This window comes from Lynx rufus, unplaced genomic scaffold (assembly GCF_022079265.1).
Source record: "Lynx rufus isolate CCGP_SWC_20201006 ecotype Redwood Valley unplaced genomic scaffold, mLynRuf1.p SCAF_17, whole genome shotgun sequence".
Lineage (NCBI taxonomy): Eukaryota > Metazoa > Chordata > Mammalia > Carnivora > Felidae > Lynx > Lynx rufus.
Window position 1 is genome coordinate 39,615,775 of NW_025814831.1, and position 22,075 is coordinate 39,637,849.

A 22,075-nucleotide genomic window follows, 5' to 3' on the forward strand; every position below is an offset into this window, starting at 1 on the left:
AAAGTAAATCTTGGATTTAACTTTGACTTGATCAAAATTAAAATGTTCATACTACAAAGAACAGCATCAAAAAGAGTGAAAAGACAACCCACAGAATGGGAGAAAATATTTGTACATCACGTATTTGACAAGGGACTTATATCTAGAATATATAAAGAAATCCCACAACCAAATAAAAAATAAAAATAAAAAATATGAATAGACATTTCTACAAGGAATATATACAAATTGCCAGTAAGCACAGAAAAGGTTTTTGGTATCATTTAGTCATCAGAAAATGCAAATAAAAACTACAATGAGATACCACTTCACACCCACGAAAATGGCTAGCATAAAAAATTTTAGATAATATCAATGAGGAAGTTGAGAAACTGGAACCTTCATACACAGCTTGTGGCCACGTAAAATGGTCCAGCTGCTTTAGGAAACAATTGCCAGCTCCGCCCAAAGTTACCATATGATCTGGCAATTCCACTTCTAGGTATATACCAAAGAGACATGAAAATATCTGTCTTCACAAAAACACAAATTTGTGTATTGTACACAAATGTGTACAGCAACATTATTCTTGAAAATAACCAAAAGGTGGAAACAAACCAAATGTCCATCAATTGAAGAATGGATAAACCAATGTGGTATATTCATACAATATAACATTATTCATTCATAAAAAGAAAAGACACATACTACAATTCAGATGTACCATGAAAGCATTATGCTAAGTGAAAGAAGTCAGTCACAAAACACCATCGATTATATGAGTTGGTTCACATGAAAGTCCAGACTAGGCTAATTCATAGAGATAGAAAGTATATTAGTGGGTTTTTTATGGCTGTGAGGAAGATGGCAGATAGGGAGTGATAGCTGAAGCGCAGGGTTTCTTTTGGGATGATAAAAATGTTCTCAAATTGACTGTGGTGATGGTTACTTTCATCTGTGAATATATTAAAAACCACTGTACACTTTAATTAGGTGAATTTTAGGGGCACCTGGGTGGTTCAGTCGGTTAAGCATCTGACTTCGGCTCAGGTCATGATCTCGCAGTCTGTAAGTTCAAGCCCCGCATCGGGCTCTGTGCTGACAGCTCAGAGCCTGGAGCCTGTTTCAGATTCTGTGTCTCCCTCTCTCTCTGACCCCTCCCCCATTCATGCTCTCTGTCTCAAAAATAAACGTTAAAAAAATTTTTTTAATTAGGCGAATTTTAGGGTATGTGGTATATCTCAATAAAAGTGTTTTTAAAAGAAAAAAAGCATAGGGCAATACTTTGGTGGCTAACTTTTGAAAGTAGAGACTTGAATTACAAATGTTTAAGTGTAACAATTAAGTTTGGTGGGTATCAATATTCGTATTTTAGGAGTGCCTGGGTGGCTTAGTCAGTTGAGCATCCAACTTCAGCTCAAGTCATGATCTCATGTTCATAGGTGTGAGCCCTGTGTCAGGCTCTGTGCCGACAGCTCAGAGCCTGGAGCCTGCTTTGGATTCTGTGTCTTCCTCTCTCTCTCTCTGCCCCTCCCCTGCTCACACGCTGGCTCTCTCAGTCTCTCAAAAAAATAAAATAAAATGTTAACAAAATTTTAAATAAAATATATTCATATTTTATTTTTTCAGATAGGAGGTGAGCACACCTTTGTTCTATTCTTCCCATCCTTTTTTGTATGACTGAAATATATATGATTCTGGGTATAATAGAGTATGTTTACTTTGTCTTTTCCACTGAATCATGCTTTAAACCACTACAAAATGTGTAAGGCAGCTTTCGAGAACTCTAAAAGGTGAATAAAACAATCAAAATCCTATCCAGTTATTTTGTGGATATCTACAATTTGATAATAAAGTTTATATGGAGAGGTGAAAGACCCAGATAGCCAACACAATACTGAAGAACAACAAAATTGGAGGATGATGCCACCTGTCTTAGAAGTTTTAATAAAGCTACAGTAATCAAAACAATGGGGTACTGGCAAAGGAATAAACAAATGGATGGATGGAACAGACTAGAGACCCCAGAAATAGGCCCCCATAAATACAGTCAACAGCTACTTGACAAAGGAGCAAAGGCAATACAGTGGCTCTAAGATAGTCTTTTCAACAAATGGTGCTGGAACAACTGGACATCCACATGCAAAAAAATTAGTCTAGGCACAGATTTTACACCCTTCACAAAAATTAACTGAAAATGGATTATGGACTTCAATGTAAGACATAAAGCTATAAAATTCCTTGAAGACAACAGGGAAAAACTTACATGACTGGGGGTATAGCAACAATTTTTAGGTACACCAAAGGCATGATCCATAAAAGACATCACTGACAAGCTAGATTTCATTAAAATTAAAAACTGTTATTCTATGAAAGTCAGTGAGAAGAGATAATGAGAAGACAAGCCACAGATTGGGAAAAAATATTTACAAAACACTAATCTGATAAAGGTTTGCTATTCAAAAAACTTAAAACTAAGAAAACAAGGAATGTAATTTAAAAATGGGTCAAAGACCTTAACAGATATCTTATCAAAGAAGATATTCATAGGGCAAATAGGCCTATGAAAAGATTTTCCACATAATATGTGATTAGGGAAATGCAAATTAAAGCAAGAAACCATTTACGTATTAGAATGGCAAAAATCGACATACTAACAACACCAAATGCTGGTGAGAATATGGAGCATCAAGAACTCTCAAGCACTGTTGGTAGGAATGTAAAATGATGCAGCTACTTTGGAGGACAGTTTGGTGGTTTCTTACAAAACTAAACATATGCTTTCCACACAATCTAGCAATCGTGCTCCTTGGCATTTACCCAAACAAGTTAAAATTTGTGTCCACACAAAAACCCAGACAGGGATGGTTATAGCACCTTTATTCTGAATACTTGGAAGTAACCAAAATATTCTTCAGTAGGTGAATGGGTAAATAATCTGTGGTACGTCCCGTAAATGGAATATTATTTAGCACTGAAAAGAAAATGAACTATCAAACCATATAAAGACACAAAGGAATCCTGAATGCAAATTACTAAGTGAAAGAAACCAGTCTTAAAAGCTACACACTGTATGACTCCAGAATTACATGACATTCTGAAAAATACAAAACTATGGAAACAGTAAAAAATATCAGTTGTTGTCAGGGGATGGGTAGAGAATGAATAAATGAGGCACAGTGGATTTTTAAGACAATGAAAATACTCTGTATGATAACATAATGATGGATACATGTCCTATAAATCTGTCCAAATGTGTATAATGTACAACACCAGGAGTGAACCCTAAGATAAACTATGGACTTTGGGAGATTTTGATGTGTCTATGTGTATTTATCAATTTTAATAAATGTACCATTCTAGTGAGTGATGTTAATAATGGGGAAGGCCATGCATGTGTGTGTGTGTGGCAAGAAGCATATGGGAAATCTCTGTACCCTTCTATCAACTTTGTGGTGAATCTAAAACTGCTCTAAAAAAGTCTTTTTATAAAAGTAAATAATAGCAGGCAGATCGAAACAGGACACCAAAATTTGAAGTATGAATAAACTGATACTGAGTTTACCAATTTTCCCTCCAGGATCCCCCAGCCTGAATTTAAAAGCACCCAAACCCCAAAAGTGAGCATGGGCACAGAAGAAACAGCTCCTGAAGCCCTCTAGCTCTGCCTAGAGGAAGGGGAAAGAGAGCATGGAGGAACTCTTGCCCCCCCCCCCCATCTTCCTACCCTCTGGTCCCTAGGCAATCCTATAAGAGTAGCAGCACTGACAGTGGCAGAAGCAGAGGCATACCAGTGCCTAAAACTCTGAAGCAAGGGAATGTTCCAATCTGATCAGAGGGGCTGTGGCCCCCCAGGGGATGGAGTAAATCTCCTTCTATATGGTAGACCATGGCACATAAAGCCCCAGCTTTCTGTCTAGATATTGCAAAGGACTAGGCCAGGTTAGAAAGTACAAGAGAGATCATGGAACAGAAGACAGCAGGTTAATGATGGCATAAAATCACCATGTTGATTCATGGACCCAATCTTGATCAGTAGATGTGTGGATCCCATCCTTAAAAGCACTCCAAGTCTTGGGGCACCTGGGTGGCTCAGTCAGTTGGGTGTCCAGCTTCAGCTCAGGTCATGATCTTATAGTTTGTGAGTCCAAGCCTCATGTCAGGCTCTGTGCTGACAGCTCAGAGCCTGGAATCTGCTTCGGATTCTGTGTCTCCCTCTCTTACTCTACCCCTCCCCCACTCATGTTGTCTCTGTCTCTCAAAACTAAACAAATACTTAAAAAAAACAAAACAAAACAAAAAACCACTCCAAGTCTTTAAGAAGTGACCTAAGTGATAGCCCACCACATTGCTCCAATACTGGCTACTAGGTGGTATCCACATGGGACAGATCAGAATAGCATGGCAAAGGATTTTAAAACAGAATTACCATTAAAACTACAAACAATATTGTCTGAAATCAACTGGGTCAACTGCATGCTGACACAAAAACATTTTTTTTTTAACGTTTGTTTATTTTTGAGAGAGCAAGAGAGCGCGAGCATGGATGGAGCAGAGAGAGAGGGAGACAAAGAATCCAAAAGAGGCTCCATGCTCTGAGCTGTCAGCACAGAGCCCGACTGGGGGTGCTGGGGGCTCAAACTCACCAACTGTGAGATCATGACCCTGAGCTGAAGTGAGACACTTAACCAACTGAGCCACCCAGGTGCCCCAAAAACAAATGTTTTTTATGTGATTTAAATAAGAAGCAGAGTCTCAACACATATCAAAATGTCCTGGATACAATCCAAATTTACTTGGTATATGAAGAACCAGGAGAATCTCAACTTACATGGGAAAAAGACAATTAACATATGCCATCATTGGGATGCCAAATATGTTGTAAATATATGGCAAAGACTATAAGGCAGCAATTATAAAAATATTTCCAAAGGGACAAAAACTCAAAATAGATGAAAAGATACACAGTCTCATAACAAAATGTATACATGAGAACCAAATGGAACTGAAAAACTGAAAAAAAGGAGTAAATTTTCTTAAGTCACTAGATGGGTTTAATAGCAGAATGATAACCAAGTAAAGAATCGTGGAGGGGCCCCTGGGTGGCTCAATCAGTTAAGCGTCTGATTTCGGCCCAGGTCATGATCCCATGGTTCATGGGTTCAAGCCCTGCGTCTGCCTCTGTGCTGATGGCTTGGAGCCTGGAATCTGCTTCAGATTCTGTTTCCTCCTCTCTCAGCTCCTCCCCCACTCGCACTCTGTCTCTCTCACAAAAAATAAACCGTAAGAACATTTGGGGCGCCTGGGTGGCTCAGTCGGTTAAGCGGCCGACTTCGGCTCAGGTCATGATCTCACAGTCTGTGAGTTCGAGCCCCGCGTCGGGCTCTGTGCTGACAGCTCAGAGCCTGGAGCCTGTTTCAGAATCTGTGTCTCCCTCTCTCTGACCCTCCCCCGTTCATGCTCTGTCTCTCTCTGTCTCAAAAATAAATAAACGTTAAAAAAAAAAAAAAAAGAATCGTTGAGCTTGATGACTGGACAACAGAAATTATCCAATCTGAATAGTGGACAGAAGATTGAAAATTAACACAGCTTCAGGGATTGAAAAACAGTACCAACAGGATTAACACCCAGCAACCCCCCAAAAAAGAAACCCAAAGAAATTTCCACTCAGAAAAATCAAAATTAACTGATAAAAAATAAACACAAAGAAAAAACAGTGAACGCCAAGAAAAATTATGTATTATCTATGGGGAGCAACAAATTGAATGGCTACAGACTTCTCAGCAGAAATAATGGAGGCCAGAAAGAAGTAGAACATTATTAAAGTTAAAAATAACTGCCAACCAATATTTTGATATCTTTGATATATATTTTGACAGCATACCACCTATTAAGATTATTCAATAAAGCTACACTCATCAAGACGGTCTGATTGATACTGGTAAAAGGACAGACATAGCTCAATGAAATAGAAGCTAATTGATTTTTAATAGTTACAAAGGAAATTCAATTAAGAAAGGATAGTCTTCTCAAATTGTCCTAACATGACTGGTTGATAATCCATATGCAAAAAAACAAACTTTGAACTAAATATTACCCCTTATAGAAAAATTAAAATCCAAATGGATCATAGATATAAGTATAGAACACACAACTGTAAAACTTTTAGGAAATATGGGGAAAATCTTGACCTGAGTTAGGAAAAGAGATTATAGACATGACACCAAAAGCACAATCAAAAAAAGAAACAAATTTCACTTCAAAATTTAAAACTCTTGCTATTAAAATGACCATTAAGGAAATAAAAGGTACACACCAATGAAAAATTTCTGTAAATTACATATTCAATGAAAGCTCTGTACCTTAACACATAAAAAACTCAGAGGTCAACAGTAAAAAATAAATAAATAAATAAATAAAAAATAATAATTTAAAAATGGAAAGGGGTGACTGGCTGGCTCAGTCAGTGGAGCATGTGACTCTTGATCTTGGGGTTGTGAGTTTGAGCCCCATGTTGGGAGTAGAGATTACTTAAAAATAAATTGTTTAAAAAAAAAAGTAAATAAAAATGAACAAAAGATTTCATGAAAGATTATATATGAAGGCCAGCAGCCCATGAAAAAATACTAAACATCACTAACCATTCTGGAAAATGAAATTAAAACCAGGATGCATGACAAAATACCACTATATACTAATTAGAATGGTTAAATGAACAATACTGACTATAACAGTTGCTGACAAGAATACAGAGCAGCTGGAACCCCCGTCTGTTACCTGAGGAAATTAAAAATGATGCTTTGAAAACAGTTCAGTAGTTTCTTACAAAGTTAAATATACATCTACATACGACTCAGCAGTTCACTCCTACTAATTTACCACAGAAAAATGAAAACTTATGTTCACACTAAAAGCTGCACATGAATGTTTGTAACAACTTTGGTCATGATCACCAAAAAATTAAAATAAACACATATTTTCAATGGTCAAGTGGATAAATATAATGTGTCAAGCCCATACAATGCCATACTATTCAGCAAGGAAAAGGAATAAACTATGGATACACACAGCAGTATGGATGAACCCTAAAGGCATTATGCCGAATGAAAGAACCCAGTTTCAAAATTTGCGTATTATAGGATTCTGTATATATAACATTCTAGAAAAAGAACTTCATATAGAGAACAGATCAGTGGTTGCCAGGGACAAGGCGTGAAAGGTGTGTTTGACTACAATGGCACAGCATGAGAGTGTCCTGGAGACGACAGAAGTTTTCTGTACCACGAATGCAGTGAGATTTATATACATCTACACATGTACTAGAACTGTATACAGAACCCAAAAAAGTCAGTTTTACTGAATGTTCACTTAAAAAATAAAATTTACACATATTCAGACAGGTCTCCAAGGGGCTAAAAGCCTAATGGAGTGAGGAAGACAACAGATTTCACCTCCAGACACAGTCTGATGTCAACTCCTCAACCCTTTGGGTTAGAAGCAGGTCTCATTCAGCTTTGAATTTTCTCAGGCTCTGGCATTATTCTCAGTAAATATTAATGGTTAACTAAATAGCTGACAAATGCCACATGTCGCAGCCAGGCAAATGGCTCACTGGCACAGAATCTACCACATTTAACCCACTGGTGTCTTATCACTAGTGGAGATTTAATGTTAAGAGGAAGAAAAGTAGGATCCATATCTCCCTTCTTGGAATCAAAGATCACTGTGAATGTGAGCAAGAGTATCCCATGTTCACCCAGGGATGAGAGAGGAGTAGATTAAGAGATAGTACCTGTGAATCCACAAAAACTGTATACTGGATGAAATCAATGAGGAATGAAGCTAGGGATGTTGAGGCATCTGACTCTGAGTCCACTTTTATGGACACCTTGGCCAGGATCTCCCACAAATTCCAGTGAGGGGAAAAAAGTGGCCCACTGGTCCTTGTAGCATAATCCTACCTCTGAGCACAATCCATTCTTTCAAAAGCAAGAATGTCTCCCAAGTCCAAGAATATACTTCAACGATCATGTTCTCATTTTATAACTAAAGACACTCCTTTCCCTTCTAATAAGACTCTGCTAGAATAATTTAGCTTGCTGAGTTCTTTAGTTTTGTGGTCATAAACACAGTGGAACAAAAAACACCAAGTTTTGTACTGTGGGAAAACAAAACTTTGACCTTATTTTGTAAACATGTGTGGTGAGACCTGGCTCATAAAAAAAGAAAATGAATAAGAAACACCCTGCCTTCAAGGGCTTAGCAAAGGGAAAATAATTGTGGTCAGTCTTGAGTGTTTAAGTGCCTTGAGAGAGAATTACTGCAGGGGAGGTAACAACTGGAGGAGGTGGGTGAGTTAAGGTGGGATCACAAAAAGCTTTATTGCAGATAATCTCTTCTGGCCTTTCTTTTGTTCTAACAATGGCCACTTGCAGAGTATTCTCAAATCCTTCAGGCACAGAGCAAATAAGGACTTTTAGTGTCTAGTCAAACTATATTTTTGTCTTTCAGAAGACAGTTAAATAATACTGCCTATGGCTCTTCAATCACTTTTTCTAGAGGAAGTACACAACTCCTTTCCTTTCCAGTGAGACCTCTTAGAACAAAGATGGATGTTTGGGATCAGGGTTAAGTGATCTCAGGCTAAGTACTTCCAATACTGTTCTAGGACACTGTGTGAATCAAAAAAAAAAACCAAAAACAAAAATAAAAAACAACACAAAAAAACTACCACCCGCCATCTGAATTATATTGCTAACCTCTATTTTCTTCTCTCTCTTCTCACATTCAGTCACGTTATTTCCCTTACAAATGTATCAAGAAGCTATTTATATCAAAGCCTAAGACAGAAAGGTCATTCTAACTTTTAGAGTTTTCATTATGTAAAAATAATTAAATTTTTCATTATAGAATAAGAAAACCGATGGGGCGCCTGGGTGGCGCAGTCGGTTAAGCGTCCGACTTCAGCCAGGTCACGATCTCGCGGTCCGTGAGTTCGAGCCCCGCGTCGGGCTCTGGGCTGATGGCTCAGAGCCTGGAGCCTGTTTCCGATTCTGTGTCTCCCTCTCTCTCTGCCCCTCCCCCGTTCATGCTCTGTCTCTCTCTGTCCCAAAAATAAATAAACGTTGAAAAAAAAATTTTTAAAAAATAAAAAATAAATAAAATAAAATAAAATAAAAAAAAAGAAAACCGCATGCTAGGCTATATGCTACCTTCTAATCCCAAGGAAAAGCATTCCGTAATTTCATTTTAGTATCAACTGCTGGAAAAGAAACTTTGGAGAATCTCCCAAAGCTGAGTTCTTTTGGGATGTGAACCGTTGATTTTTCTGTTTCTCTCCAAATATATATGTTTGTATTTATCAATTTGGTAACATTTTTTCATGACTATTCCCATCTCAAAGTTAATCACTCAAATGTTCTTCTTCATCACTTGCATCTTTATATAATATTTAAGATCACAAGCACATTTTGTTGCATTCCCACTAAGGTCAGGCATTTCCTCATATCCATTTTATCAATAGAAAACAAAGACTCAGAGAGATGAAGTCACTTACGCTAGTAATATAGTAGACATCTGATAAGAACTCAGCTTTATCTGACTCAAAGACACTTACTAAACTTAATATTTGAATAGGACTTTTCTTACTGTCTCACAATTTTGCTAAAGATCCCACACTGAAGGTAACAGTCAATTAAGTGTATTTTAAGGAAGAACTGATAAACACATTTCTACAGGACTAATAACATTCTGCAGAGACCATCACCTCATCAACCACCTACAACTGATAGAGAGAAGGCCAATTGGAAAAGAGAATTACTATGTGGGTACCACCAGAGGCAAGACAAATATAGAGCAAGGAAGAGGGACACAAGTCATCTCTACCAGAATTTGCTTTGCCCATGTCAGGGAATACTCATCTCACAAAGAACCAGCCACAAAGGACTTTGTTCAGCCAGTATCAGCCAAGACAGAATCTTAACGGAAGGACTAGAGAAAAAAATAAAAGATTTTGCTGCTTATCAAATCTCCTCTCCTCTCCAAGTACTAGAATGGGAAGTAGAAGAAAGAGACGAAAATTGAAGACCATGACTATGCCATCTTTCCTCCCTTCCATACTCCTTTCTAGGAATGAGTATGGCCCAAGATTGGTAGGGAGGACATAAACTAGAAATTAGATATGAGACTCAAGTTTGTATTTAGACTTGGGAAGAATTTAATGCTTCAAACCAAGTGACAGTTGCCAAGAGACCATTCTTACAATTAAAAGAGTCAAAACTATAGCAATTGTCTGAAGTATCCTCAGAGAGGCAAAATATGGTGGAGGGGGGATAGGATATGTCCAATTTGATTTCCCCAATGAGTACATATTAAAATATGAAGCAATATTTGACAAACTGATACTGATTAGAGCTAAAGGAAACCATCTAAAGTAGTATTAAGGTATTAAAGAAATAGAATAATGTAATAGAGTTATTGTTTTAAAGATACATGAGGGGAGGAGTTAAGATTTCATAGTAGGAAGGGGCCCCTGGGTTTGTCTCCTCCCCCGATCCCTGAAGCTAGATCAATATCAAATTATTTTGAGCACCTAGGAAATCAATCTGAGGATTAAGAGAACAACCTGCCTAATTTGAGGGAAAACACATGATAGGTACACATGCAGAGAGAGGAACTGGGGGAGAGAAATGGCTCAGTGCTATAGAGGGGTGGGAGCCCTTTTCACAGAGAGGAGAGAGGGGTGGGGTGAGAGTAGTTGGGTTCAGTAAGAAAAGCACTCCCCCCAAAATCAGTGACGGGGTGATTATAATGAACTGAATATGGCAAGTTTCTGCGAACAGTGGAGTTGAAATTCTGAGTTTTTGTAAGTGCCATATGCTGTATTAGACCTGGGAGGGTAGCAGTGCTTCTGGGGAGAAGGAAGGGAAGCCTGGGAGCAGACAGTGTGGTATGGGGATCCCTGGCGTGGCTCTAGGAGATAACATTCCTTTTCCTGGAGTAGATTTGGAGGAGGGTATATTGCCTCTCGAAGGACAAAAGACCCAGTTGGTGCCTTTGAGCGGCCATTCAACAGCAGGGTACAGAGGCACCAGCAAAGGGCAGATAACCTGGTCGCAGCTTTTCACCTGTAAACTCCAGGTACCTGTGCAGCTATGCAGTGGCTTTTCTAGGACAGCATGGTGCCAGGCATAGCACTGCAAGGCTCTTCTCCAGGAAGGGGGAGCGGGTCCATGCTTTGCTGGGTCCTTTATGATTTGTAGTTTTGAATCCGTTATACACCAGGGATAAAACACAGGAGGGCTCTGGCACCAGGCATGTCGCTGGCCCCAGACACAGAAAGCTCAAGGAAGCCTGGAACACGGGAGGGGAGATTGTTCACTTGTCTGTGAGGGCTACCTGAACAGAGGTGGGCACCAACTTCCCTACCCAGGCATTAGAGAGTGGGCCAACACCATCTTCCCCCACCCACCAAGTCAGACTTCAACAAGCAACACAGTACCCTCAGTGAAGGCTGGAGCCGCTTACATCAAACCCTGCCCCCCTGCACCCTACAGGGACATCTTTACTAGAGCAGGTCTGATTATGAGTCAGTGCTGCAGACCTCTCCCCAAGACGGCCAGAGCTGCCCCCACCCCCCAAAGTGGCATGTACCCAGTCTACTGATCACAGAGTGCTCCAAAGCGTCAGCCTCAGTTCTGCAGAAATAGGACCAGATTGTTTTGTTTTTTAGGGGTTTTTTGGTATCAGGCTTACAGTTTTTTGGTTTCTTGTTTACTTTTCTCATTTGTTTGGACGAGGCTTCTTTTTCTTTCCTTTTTTTTTTTTTTTGTCTTTTTTTTTTTTTTTCTTTGGAATCAGACTTACAGTTTCTTGTCTGGGTTTTTGTTGTTGTTGTTGTCATTGTTCCTTTTCTTTTTCTCTCTTTTTGCATAAGTTTTTTTTTTTTTTTAAATCAGGTGTATTTTAACAAACAAAGCAAAGCACACCTAGTTAAAGGTCCAAACATTCTCCACTGCAAGCAAGTAGAAACTCTGCAGAGGACTGACTTGGGAGAAAGAGCAGCCAAACCACAATAGCAGCATACATACGCATACACCAGAAACACTTCCTGAAGCACCAGGCCCTGGACAGTGTATAACCCCTTCTTAATATGCCGTTATACTCAGGAGTAGGAAACAAAAAAAGTTTTCATAACATGTAATAGACAGAAACTGAGACAAAATGACAAGACCGAGGAATTCTCCCCCATCCCCCTCAAAGAAAGATCAAGAAGAAACCAGAGCCATGGATTTGCTCAAAACAGATATTAATATATCTGAACAATAATTTATAACAACAGTCATAAGAATACTAGCTGGGCTTGAAAAAAGCATAGAAGATACCAGAGAAAGCCTTGCTTCAGAGATCAAAGACCTAAAACCTAGTCAAGCTAAAATTAAAAATGCTATAACTAAAATGCAAAATTGACTGGATGTAATTACAATGAGGATGGAAGAAATCAAAGGATCAAATAGGTGACAGAAAGATAAAATTATGGAAAATAATGAAGCTGAAAAATATAGGGAAAGAAAACTGACAGATCACAACTACAGACTGAGGGGAAATAAGCAATTCTATGAAGTGCAATAATACACATATCATAGGAGTCTAAGAAGAGAAGGGGAAAAGGGACAGAAGGTTTATTTGAACAAATTATAGCTGAGAACTTTCCTAATCTGGAGAAGGAAACAAACATTCAAGTCCATGAGGCACACAGAACACCCCCAAAAATCAATAAAAACAGGTCAACATCAAGACATAGCATAGTGAAACTTGCAAAATACAAAGATAAGGAGAATTCTGAAAGCAGATAGGGACAAAGGTCCTAAATCTACAAGGGTAGACACAAAGTTGGAGCAGACCTGTCCACAGAAACATGGCAGGCCAGAAGGGAGTGGCATGATATATTCAACATGCTAAATAGGAAAAAATATATATGCAGCCAAGAATACTTTATCCAGCAAGGCTGTCATTTAGAATAGAAGGAGAGATAAAGAGTTTCTAAAACAAGCAAAAATGAATGGAGTTGGTGAATACTAACCCAGCTCTGCAAAAATTAGTAAAGGGGACCCTCTGAGCAGGAAAGAGAACAGCAACAAAGACTAAAAAAGAACAGAGACAATTTACAGGAAGAGCAACTTTACAGGTAATACAATGGCACCAAATTCATATCTATTAATAATTACTCTGAATTTAAATGAACTAAATGCTTTAATCAAAAGACACAGGGTATATGAATAAAAATAAAAAAAAAAACAAGACCCATCGATACACTGCTTACAAAAGACTCATTTAGACCCAGAAACATCTCCAGATTGAAAGTGAGTGAGTAGAGAACCATTTATCATGCTGACATCAAAAGAAAGCTAGAGTAGCCATACTTATATCAAACTGGATTTTAAATAAAGACTGTAATAAGAAATGAAGGGCAATATATCATAAGAAAGAGGTCTACTCAACAAGAAGATCTAACAATTGTAAATATTTATGCCCCCAACTTGAAGCAGCCAAATATATAAATCAATTATTAACAAACACATTGATGATAATACAGTAACAGTGGGGGACTACAACACCCCATTTACAACAATAGACAGATCATCTGAGCAGAAGATCAACAAGGAAACAGTGGCTTTGAAGGACACACTAGACCAGATGGACTTAACAATATATTCAGAAAATTTATCTGAAAGCAGAATATACATTCTTTGAGTGCACATGGAACATTCTCCAGAACACATCACATACTGAGCCAAAAATCAGGCCTCAACCAATACAAAAAGGTGAGATCATACCATGCATATTTTCAGACCACTATGAAACTTGAAGTCAACCACAGAAAAAATTTGGAAAGACCACCAATATATGGAGGTTAAAGAACATCCTATTAAAGAATGAATGGGTTAACCAGGAAATTAAAGAATAAATTTTAAAAAACACATGGAAGCAAATGAAAATGAAAGCACAACAATCCAAAACCTTGCAACACAGCAAAAGTTGTCATTATAGGGAAGTATATGGCAATTCAGGCCTTACTCAAGAAGGAAGAAAAGTCTCAAGTACACAACCTAACCTTACACCTAAAGCAGCTGGAAAAAGAACAGGAAATAAAGCCCAAAACTAGCATAAGAGGAAAATAATAAAGATTAAAGCAGAAATCAAGGATATAGAAATAAAAAAAGAACAGATCAATGAAACTAAAAGCTGGTTCTTTGAAAGAATTAAAAAAATTAATAACCCCCTAGCCAGACTTACAAAAAGAGAAAGGATCCAAATAAATAAAATCACAAATGAAAGAAGAGGGATCACAACCAACACTGCAGAAATACAATTACAAAGCATATTAGGAGCAATCACATGCCAACAAATTGGACAATCTGGGAGAAATGGATAAATTCCTAGAAACATATAAACTACCAAAACAGAAATAGGAAGAAATAGAAAATTTGAACAGACCTATAACCAATGAAGAAATTGAATCAGTAATCAAAAATCTCCTAACAAACAAGTATCTAGGGCCAGATGGCTTTCCAGGGGAATTCTACCAAACATTTAAAGAAGAGTTAATACTAATACGTATTCTTCTCAAACTACTACAAAAAATAAAAATGGAAGGAAAACATCTAAACTCATTATATGAAGCCAACATTACCCTGATTCCAAAACCAAAGACTCCACTAAAAAAGAAAACTACAAGCCAATATTCCTGATGAACATGGACACAAAGTTTCTCAACAAAATACTAGCAAAAATACCATCCAACAGTACATTAAAAGAATCACTTACCACAATCAAGTCGTGGTTCAGTATTAGTCAATCAATGTGATACACTCCATTAATAAAAGAAAGAGTAAGAACCATATGATTATCTCAATAGATACAGAAAAGGCATTTGACAAAATAAAGCATCCTTTCTTGATAAGAACCCTCAAGAAAGTAGGGACCGAAGGAATATACCTCAACATCATAAAGGCCATATACAAAAGACCCACAGCTAGGGGTGCCTGAGTGGCCACTGGTTAAGTGACCGACTTCGGCTCAGGTCATGATCTCGCAGTTCATGGGTTCGAGCCCCACATAAGGCTCTGTGCTGAACACTTGCTCAGAGCCTGGAGCCTGCTTCAGAATCTGTGTCTCCTTCTCTCTGCTCCTCCCCCACTTGTGCTCTGTCTCACTCTGTCTCTCAAAAATAAATGTGGATTAAAAAAAAAAAAGCCCCACCTACAGCTAATATCATCTTCAATGGGGAGAAACTGAGAGCTTTTCCCCTAAGGTCAGGAACACAACAGGGATGTCCACTCTTACCACTGCTGTTCAACACAGTACGATAAGTCCTAGCCTCAGGAACCACATAACAAAAATAAATAAATAAATAAAAGGCATCCAAATTGATAAGGAAGAAGTCAAACTTTCACTATTTACAAACATGATACTCTATGTGGAAAACCCAAAAAGACTCCACCAAAAAACTTCTAGAACTGACAGCAATTCAGCAAAGTCACAGGATACGGAATCAATGTACAGATATTGGGGGCATTTCTGTACACCAATAATGAAGCAGCACAAAGAGAAATTAAGGAATCAATCCCATTTATGATTGCACCAAAAACCGTAAGACACCTAGGAATAAACCTAACCAAAGAGGTGAAAGATCTGTATGCTGACAACTATAGAAAGCTTATGAAAGAAAATGAAGACAACACAAAGAAATGGAAAAACATCCCATGCTCATGGATTGGAAAAAACAAATTTTGTTAACAATGTTAATACTACCCAAAGCAATCTACATTCAATGCAATCTCTATCAAAACAACACCATCATTTTTCACAGAGCTAGAACAAACAATCCTAAAATTTGTATGGAACTAAAAAAAGATACCAAATAGCTAAAGTAATTTTGGAAAGAAAAACAAAGTGGGAGGAATCACAATTCCAGACTTCAAGCTGTATTACAAAGCTGTAATCATCAAGAGAGTATGCTACTGGCACAAAAACAGACACATAGATCAATGGAACAGAAGACCCAGAAATGGACCCACAACTATATGGTCAACTAATCTTCAACAAAGCAGGAAAGAATGTCCAATGGGGGGGGAAAGCCCCTTCAACACATAGTGCTAGGAAAACTAGACAGCAACATAGAGAAGGAAACAGGAGCACCTTCTTACACTATACACAAAAATTAATTCAAAATGGATGAAAGACTTATATGTGAGACAGGAAACCATCAAAATCCTAGAGGCGAACACAGGCGGCAACCACTTTGACATTGGCCACAGCAACTTCTTATTAGACATGTCTCTGGAGGCAAGGGAAACAAAAGCAAAAATGAATTATTGAGACCTCATCAAGATAGGAAGCTTCTGCAAAATAAACAATCAACAAAACTAAAAAGAAACCAATGGAATGGGAGAATACGTTTGCAAATGACATATCAGATAAAGGGCTAACATCCAAGATCTATAAAGAACCTATCAAACTCAACACCCAAAAAACAAATATCCCAGTTAAGAAATGGGCCAAACACATGAAGGGATACTTCTTCAAAGACGATATACAAATGTCTAACAGACACATGAAAAAATGCTCAACATCACTTATCAGGGAAATACAAATACAAACCACAATGAGATACCACCTCACACCTGTCAGAATGACTAAAATTAACAACTCAGAAAACAATAGATGTTGGCGAGGATATGGAGAAAGTGTAACCCTCTTGCACTGTTGGTGGGACTGCAAACTGGTGTAAGCCACTCTGGAAAACAACATAGAGGTTCCTCAGAAAGTTAAAGATAAAACTACCCTATGACCCAGCAATTATAGTGTTAGACATTTATCCAATGGATATAAACATACTGATTTGAAGGGGCACATGCATCCCAATGTTTACAGCAGCACTATGAACAAAAGCCAAATTATGGAAAAAGCCCAAATGTCCCTATGTCCATTGACTGATAAATGGATAAAGAAAAAGTGGTGTGTGTGTGTACACACACACGTACACACACACACACACACACACACACAAATGGAGTATTACTCAGCCATCAAAAAGAATGAAATCTTGCCATTTGCAATGACATAGATGAAACCTGAGTGTATTATGCTAAGTGAAATAAAACAGAGAAAGAAAAATACCATATGATATCACTCATGTGGAGTTTAAGAAACGAACCAGATGAACATAGGAGAAGAGAAGGAAAAAATAAGATAAAAACAGAGAAAGAGGCAAACCATAAGAGAATCTTAAATATAGAAAACTGAGGGTTACAGGGCGCCTGGGTGGTTCATTCGCTTGGGCGTCCAGCTTCAGCTCAGGTCATGATCTTGCAGTCTGTGAGTTCAAGCCCCGCGTCGGGCTCTGTGCTAACAGCTCAGGGCCTGGAGCCTGCTTCAGATTCTGTGTCTCCCTCTCTCTGACCCTCCCCATTCATGCTCTGTCTCGGTCTCAAAAATAAATAAATGTTAAAAAAAAAAAAAAAGAAAAAGAAAACTGAGGGTTGTTGGAGGGCGGGGGGGGGGGGAGATGGGCTAAATGGGTGATGGGCATTAAGGAGGGCACTTGTTGGGATGAGCACTGGGTGTTACATGTAAGTGATGAATCATTAAATTCTACTCCTGAAACCAATACTAGACTGTATTTTAACTAACTTGTATTTAAATACAATCTTGGGGGGCAAAAAGATACATGCGAAAAATAGTGCTTACCTATGGACAGTGCCTTGTAATCTCTGAGGAAGGTAAAGGAGAATTACTTTTCATTTTATATCCTCCCACACTGTTTGAATTTTTAAATATGTGTCTATTTACTATATGTTATATTTATAGTTAAAATATCACTTAAATTATCTCATTTATTTCTAGATATAAGGCAGCGTTTAGAAAGTAAAAAATAAATTTCAGCCAAGCCTCCAGTTATTTTAGGTACTTCTGAAGAATCAGAACAAACATAACTGATACTGTTTGCACAAAACAATTGTGTGTATTTTACTATATTCCTTTTATTATATCACTTAGTCGTTAAGGGAAAAAGGAATCATGGTCTATTCATGAAAATCCCCCTCTGCCTTGGATGGTTTCTAACTGGTACTGCTAACACTACTACAATTTAGGCAGGGTTCTGAAGCAGCCAAAACTGTGTGCTTTCAGCCTTGTGCTACAGCCCTGACTGGGACAAGGGCTGCAGGAAGTAAATTGATTGGTGTGTGCACAGGAAGATCTCATTTGCTGACAAGAGAGTTCTAGGGTAATGCCAGCACTGTCACTGAAACTTATAACATAGATCCTCAAGCTCCAATTATCACTCATTTTCTCCACCTTCTTATCACTTGTGTTTGACAGCTGTTCGGTGACAATGAAAGAAAGGTTTTTCATCTCTAGGTATTATGCTGGTTGGCCAGATTAACCTCCGGAAAGATTTAATTATCTTTGAGAGGGCAGTCCCTCTGACAACATCCCTTTATCTATCTTGTCCAAATTGGTATTTGCTTCAGTGATTCTCATCCTGAGACTTAGCTCCCCTGTCACCACACACTGTGAGTGAGCTTCATCAAACACCAGAGGCTGAGCCTCTTTTCAGGAAACATTAATTCTGTGGCTGCCTATTTCCAGCTTTATCTTGATACACAGAAATGTGCTTGAGGTTGTCTATCAGGATAAACATTAAAATTAGGTCACAGAAAAAAATAGGTTACAAAACTGTGTGTATGGAATAAGCCCTCCAAAGTGAGCATGTGTGTGTATAGCAAAGAAGTACAGAAAAATGCAACAATACTATCAGTGACTATCTGTGTGGTAGGATTGCTGATTCTCTATTTGCTTCATGCTAATACATTTTCTGATTTCAGTATACATATATTTCTTCTTTAATCACACAAGATAAAAAAGCTATTTTAAATATTTCAATATTATTTCAGAGTTATGGAATATTTAAAAGATGATTGGGGGTGCCTCCTAACTTGAGAAATAACTCTAAAAACATCCATGTTTTGGAATCGGCAGATATGACACTCTACCTTTTTCTAATTCTGATTCATGTGATTGCTGGAATTGTTCATTTGAAATCAGTCTACCTTTTGGTTTTCTGACTGAATTTCTGGTCAGAAAGGAATGGGAGACTGTGTGGCGTCAATAATTGAATAGCATGCCAACTAGGCCAGAGTTCATTATCACTATACACAAACTGAGTATAAAACAGTGCATAAAACCTTTAAAAGGGCCAGTACGTAAGGGTTATAATCAAAGCAAACCAAGTTTCCCAGGAGCCCTCAGCTGGAGACAGCAACAAACCCAGGACAGAAAGGAGTGTTTTCTCTAGTACCCACTCCAAATTGCCTATTTGACTACACGCTACAGCCATTCCCTGGTAGTAGAGCATTAGATGAACCCAGAGCTTTCAAAGCAGGCATCTCTTTTCGGCACGTTGCTGGCCGTGAAGCTGCCCAGAAGCAGAGGAATGAGAAAAATGATCGCAGAGGTCTCTATTCAATCCTCAGATGCTGACATTTGGGGAAGTCTGGGATCCTTCTACAGCCAATATACTGAAGATTACTGCACCTCTGTAAGACAGTTTATGTTAGAGTTCGTAGAGATCCAAGCAATTATATCGTGTTTCCTTGCCCAAGTCTACAATCTAGAGTGACTGAGGAGCTAAAAAGATGAGAATCAAAATGTCAGCTTTGTTTTTGATAGAATTATCAGAGAACATGGCGTATGTATGGCAATACTGAGTTTCATGACAATGAATCCCCAGATTCGACAGCTCTGCCCATGCAGACATGGGAAGTACTGAAACTGGAAGCCTGTGTTGGAGGCACCACAATAAATCTATAGCATGGAGGAGCACATCAGACTGCTTGCCCCTACGGGCAGACTGATTCCTGGTATGGAACAAGAGAGGGAGGAATGGCCACTTGAACATACCTAGCTGATTTTCTAAAGTTGCCAAACTGCTAATAGAAGTAATATGTGAGGAGGGCTGGGAGAATGGCCAAGTGTGGAAAGAAAATAAATCCCTCTTGATAGAAGCCAGAGCATAGGGGAATACACTGCTCACCTTACCTACGCGCTACTTCTCAGTAACATAACTACCTCTAACACCGACAAAGAGAAGGGCTGTCTAGTGAAGAAATTGGACCTCCATGTTCTTATCCTTACAATGGCATCCTGGTCAAATTAGTTATAACCTAGTAAGGTTCATCCTCTTGTAATCATTAGGGAAGTTTTGCCCACACATTCAGATGGCTTGGGAAACAGTCAACTCAACGGACCTCTGGTTTCTTCCAAGTCTGAAAGTTTCTCATTTCTTTCTAAGGTATAACAACCCACTACATATCCTAAGCTATCTTGCAGTTAAAACAAATATGTTGATAGGATTAAAAATGGGCTAAAACATTTTAGAGAAATTGAGAATCATTAACCCATGAGGAAAAAAAAAAAAAAAAAAACTCTGAAAAGCCAAATGCTGAATCATTTGTAAAAGCTGAAGAATTAAACATTCAAGTAAGAGCAACATTAAGCCATGATTTATAATTTTCTTCTCTGAAAACACAGTGGACCAGAAGATGGCTCAGTAATTTTAACCATATCATGCAATTCACTCATATATCTATTACTCTAGTCATTTATTCACTTTGCAACTTGAGTCATCTGGAACAGAATACAAACAAATCACAAATTAGCTGCCAAATTTGGAGCCCAAGTCTGGATATGTACCAAGTAGAGGTGGTACTGAAGTGTGGATATTACCTACAGCAAAGCTGGAATCTGCCAAATGAATGTATTCAACTATTATGGCCTAGATGCATGTGTCCCCCCACTCCCCACACCAGCCCCCAAAACACATGCTGGAATCTTAACACCCAACGTAATGGTGTTAGTAGATGGGGCCATTGGGAAGTGATTAGGTCATGAGAGTGGAGCCCCCATATGTGGTACTAGTACCTTATAAAACCTACACATAGGTCCTTACCCTTTTACCATGTAAGGATACAACAAGATGTTTGTGATCCACAAGAGGCCCCTCACCCAACCATGCTGGCACATGATCTCAGACTTCCAAGCCTCCAGAACCGTGAGAAATAAAATTAGGTTGTTTATAAGTGGTACATTGTTGTAGCAGCCCAAACAGACTAAGATACCCATTAATACAAGATACACCACAATCCTCAATTGAAGAAGAAATTCATTTCTTCTTAATCTGCTTTGTTTGCCCATACCAATATGTCACAGAGGAAACCACAGATAAACTGAGGCACTAAATCACAAACTGGCCAAACTTAGGGAGAAGAAAATGGACAAGGTTTAGCCTTCAATCATTCACATATTCAACAAGAATTTTTTGAGTCCGCTGTGTATATCAGGCACTTATTGTGTTACGAATTAGAAGTTACAGGGGTGCCTGGTGTCACGACCGGCGCGACAATCACCGAGGTCAGGGTCCTGAGGGTAGGGGAATGCAAGAAAAAAGAGAGAGAAGAAAGTTTGGGAACAGGAGGGTCCCCTGGGCTGATGGCCCAAGTGACGGCTTTATTGTTGCTGTACACAATATTTTATAATATAAGATTCTTATGGATCAGGTCATTCTAAGAATAAACAGGTTTCACATGATCACTGCCAGCCAAAACATTTAGTTCTGTATACCTTGTGAACCTTGTGAACGGGTCACAAGACCTTGTTGATAGATTGCTAGCAAAACACAGTTCCCATGTTTGTGTCTATCTGACTCGGGGTAGAAAAAGGGAGGTAGCATTACTGCCAACACCTGCAGACCACAGGCTTCAGGAATTAACTCTCTCAGCCTTGACAAGGCTTTCGTATGCCCTTGAAAGTGGGGGAATGGGAGGGGGAACCACCGGGTTGGCTTGAGTCAACAGGGAACGTTGCTCGACCCGGTCTCAGCCTGGCACCGGGGCCTGGCCCCCCACAGCCTGGGTGGTTCAGTCATTTAAGTGTCCAACTCCATTTTAGCTCAGGTAATGATCTCACAGTCATTAGATCAAGCCCCATATCAGGCTCCACACTGGGCACGGAGCCTGCTTAAGATTCTCTCTCC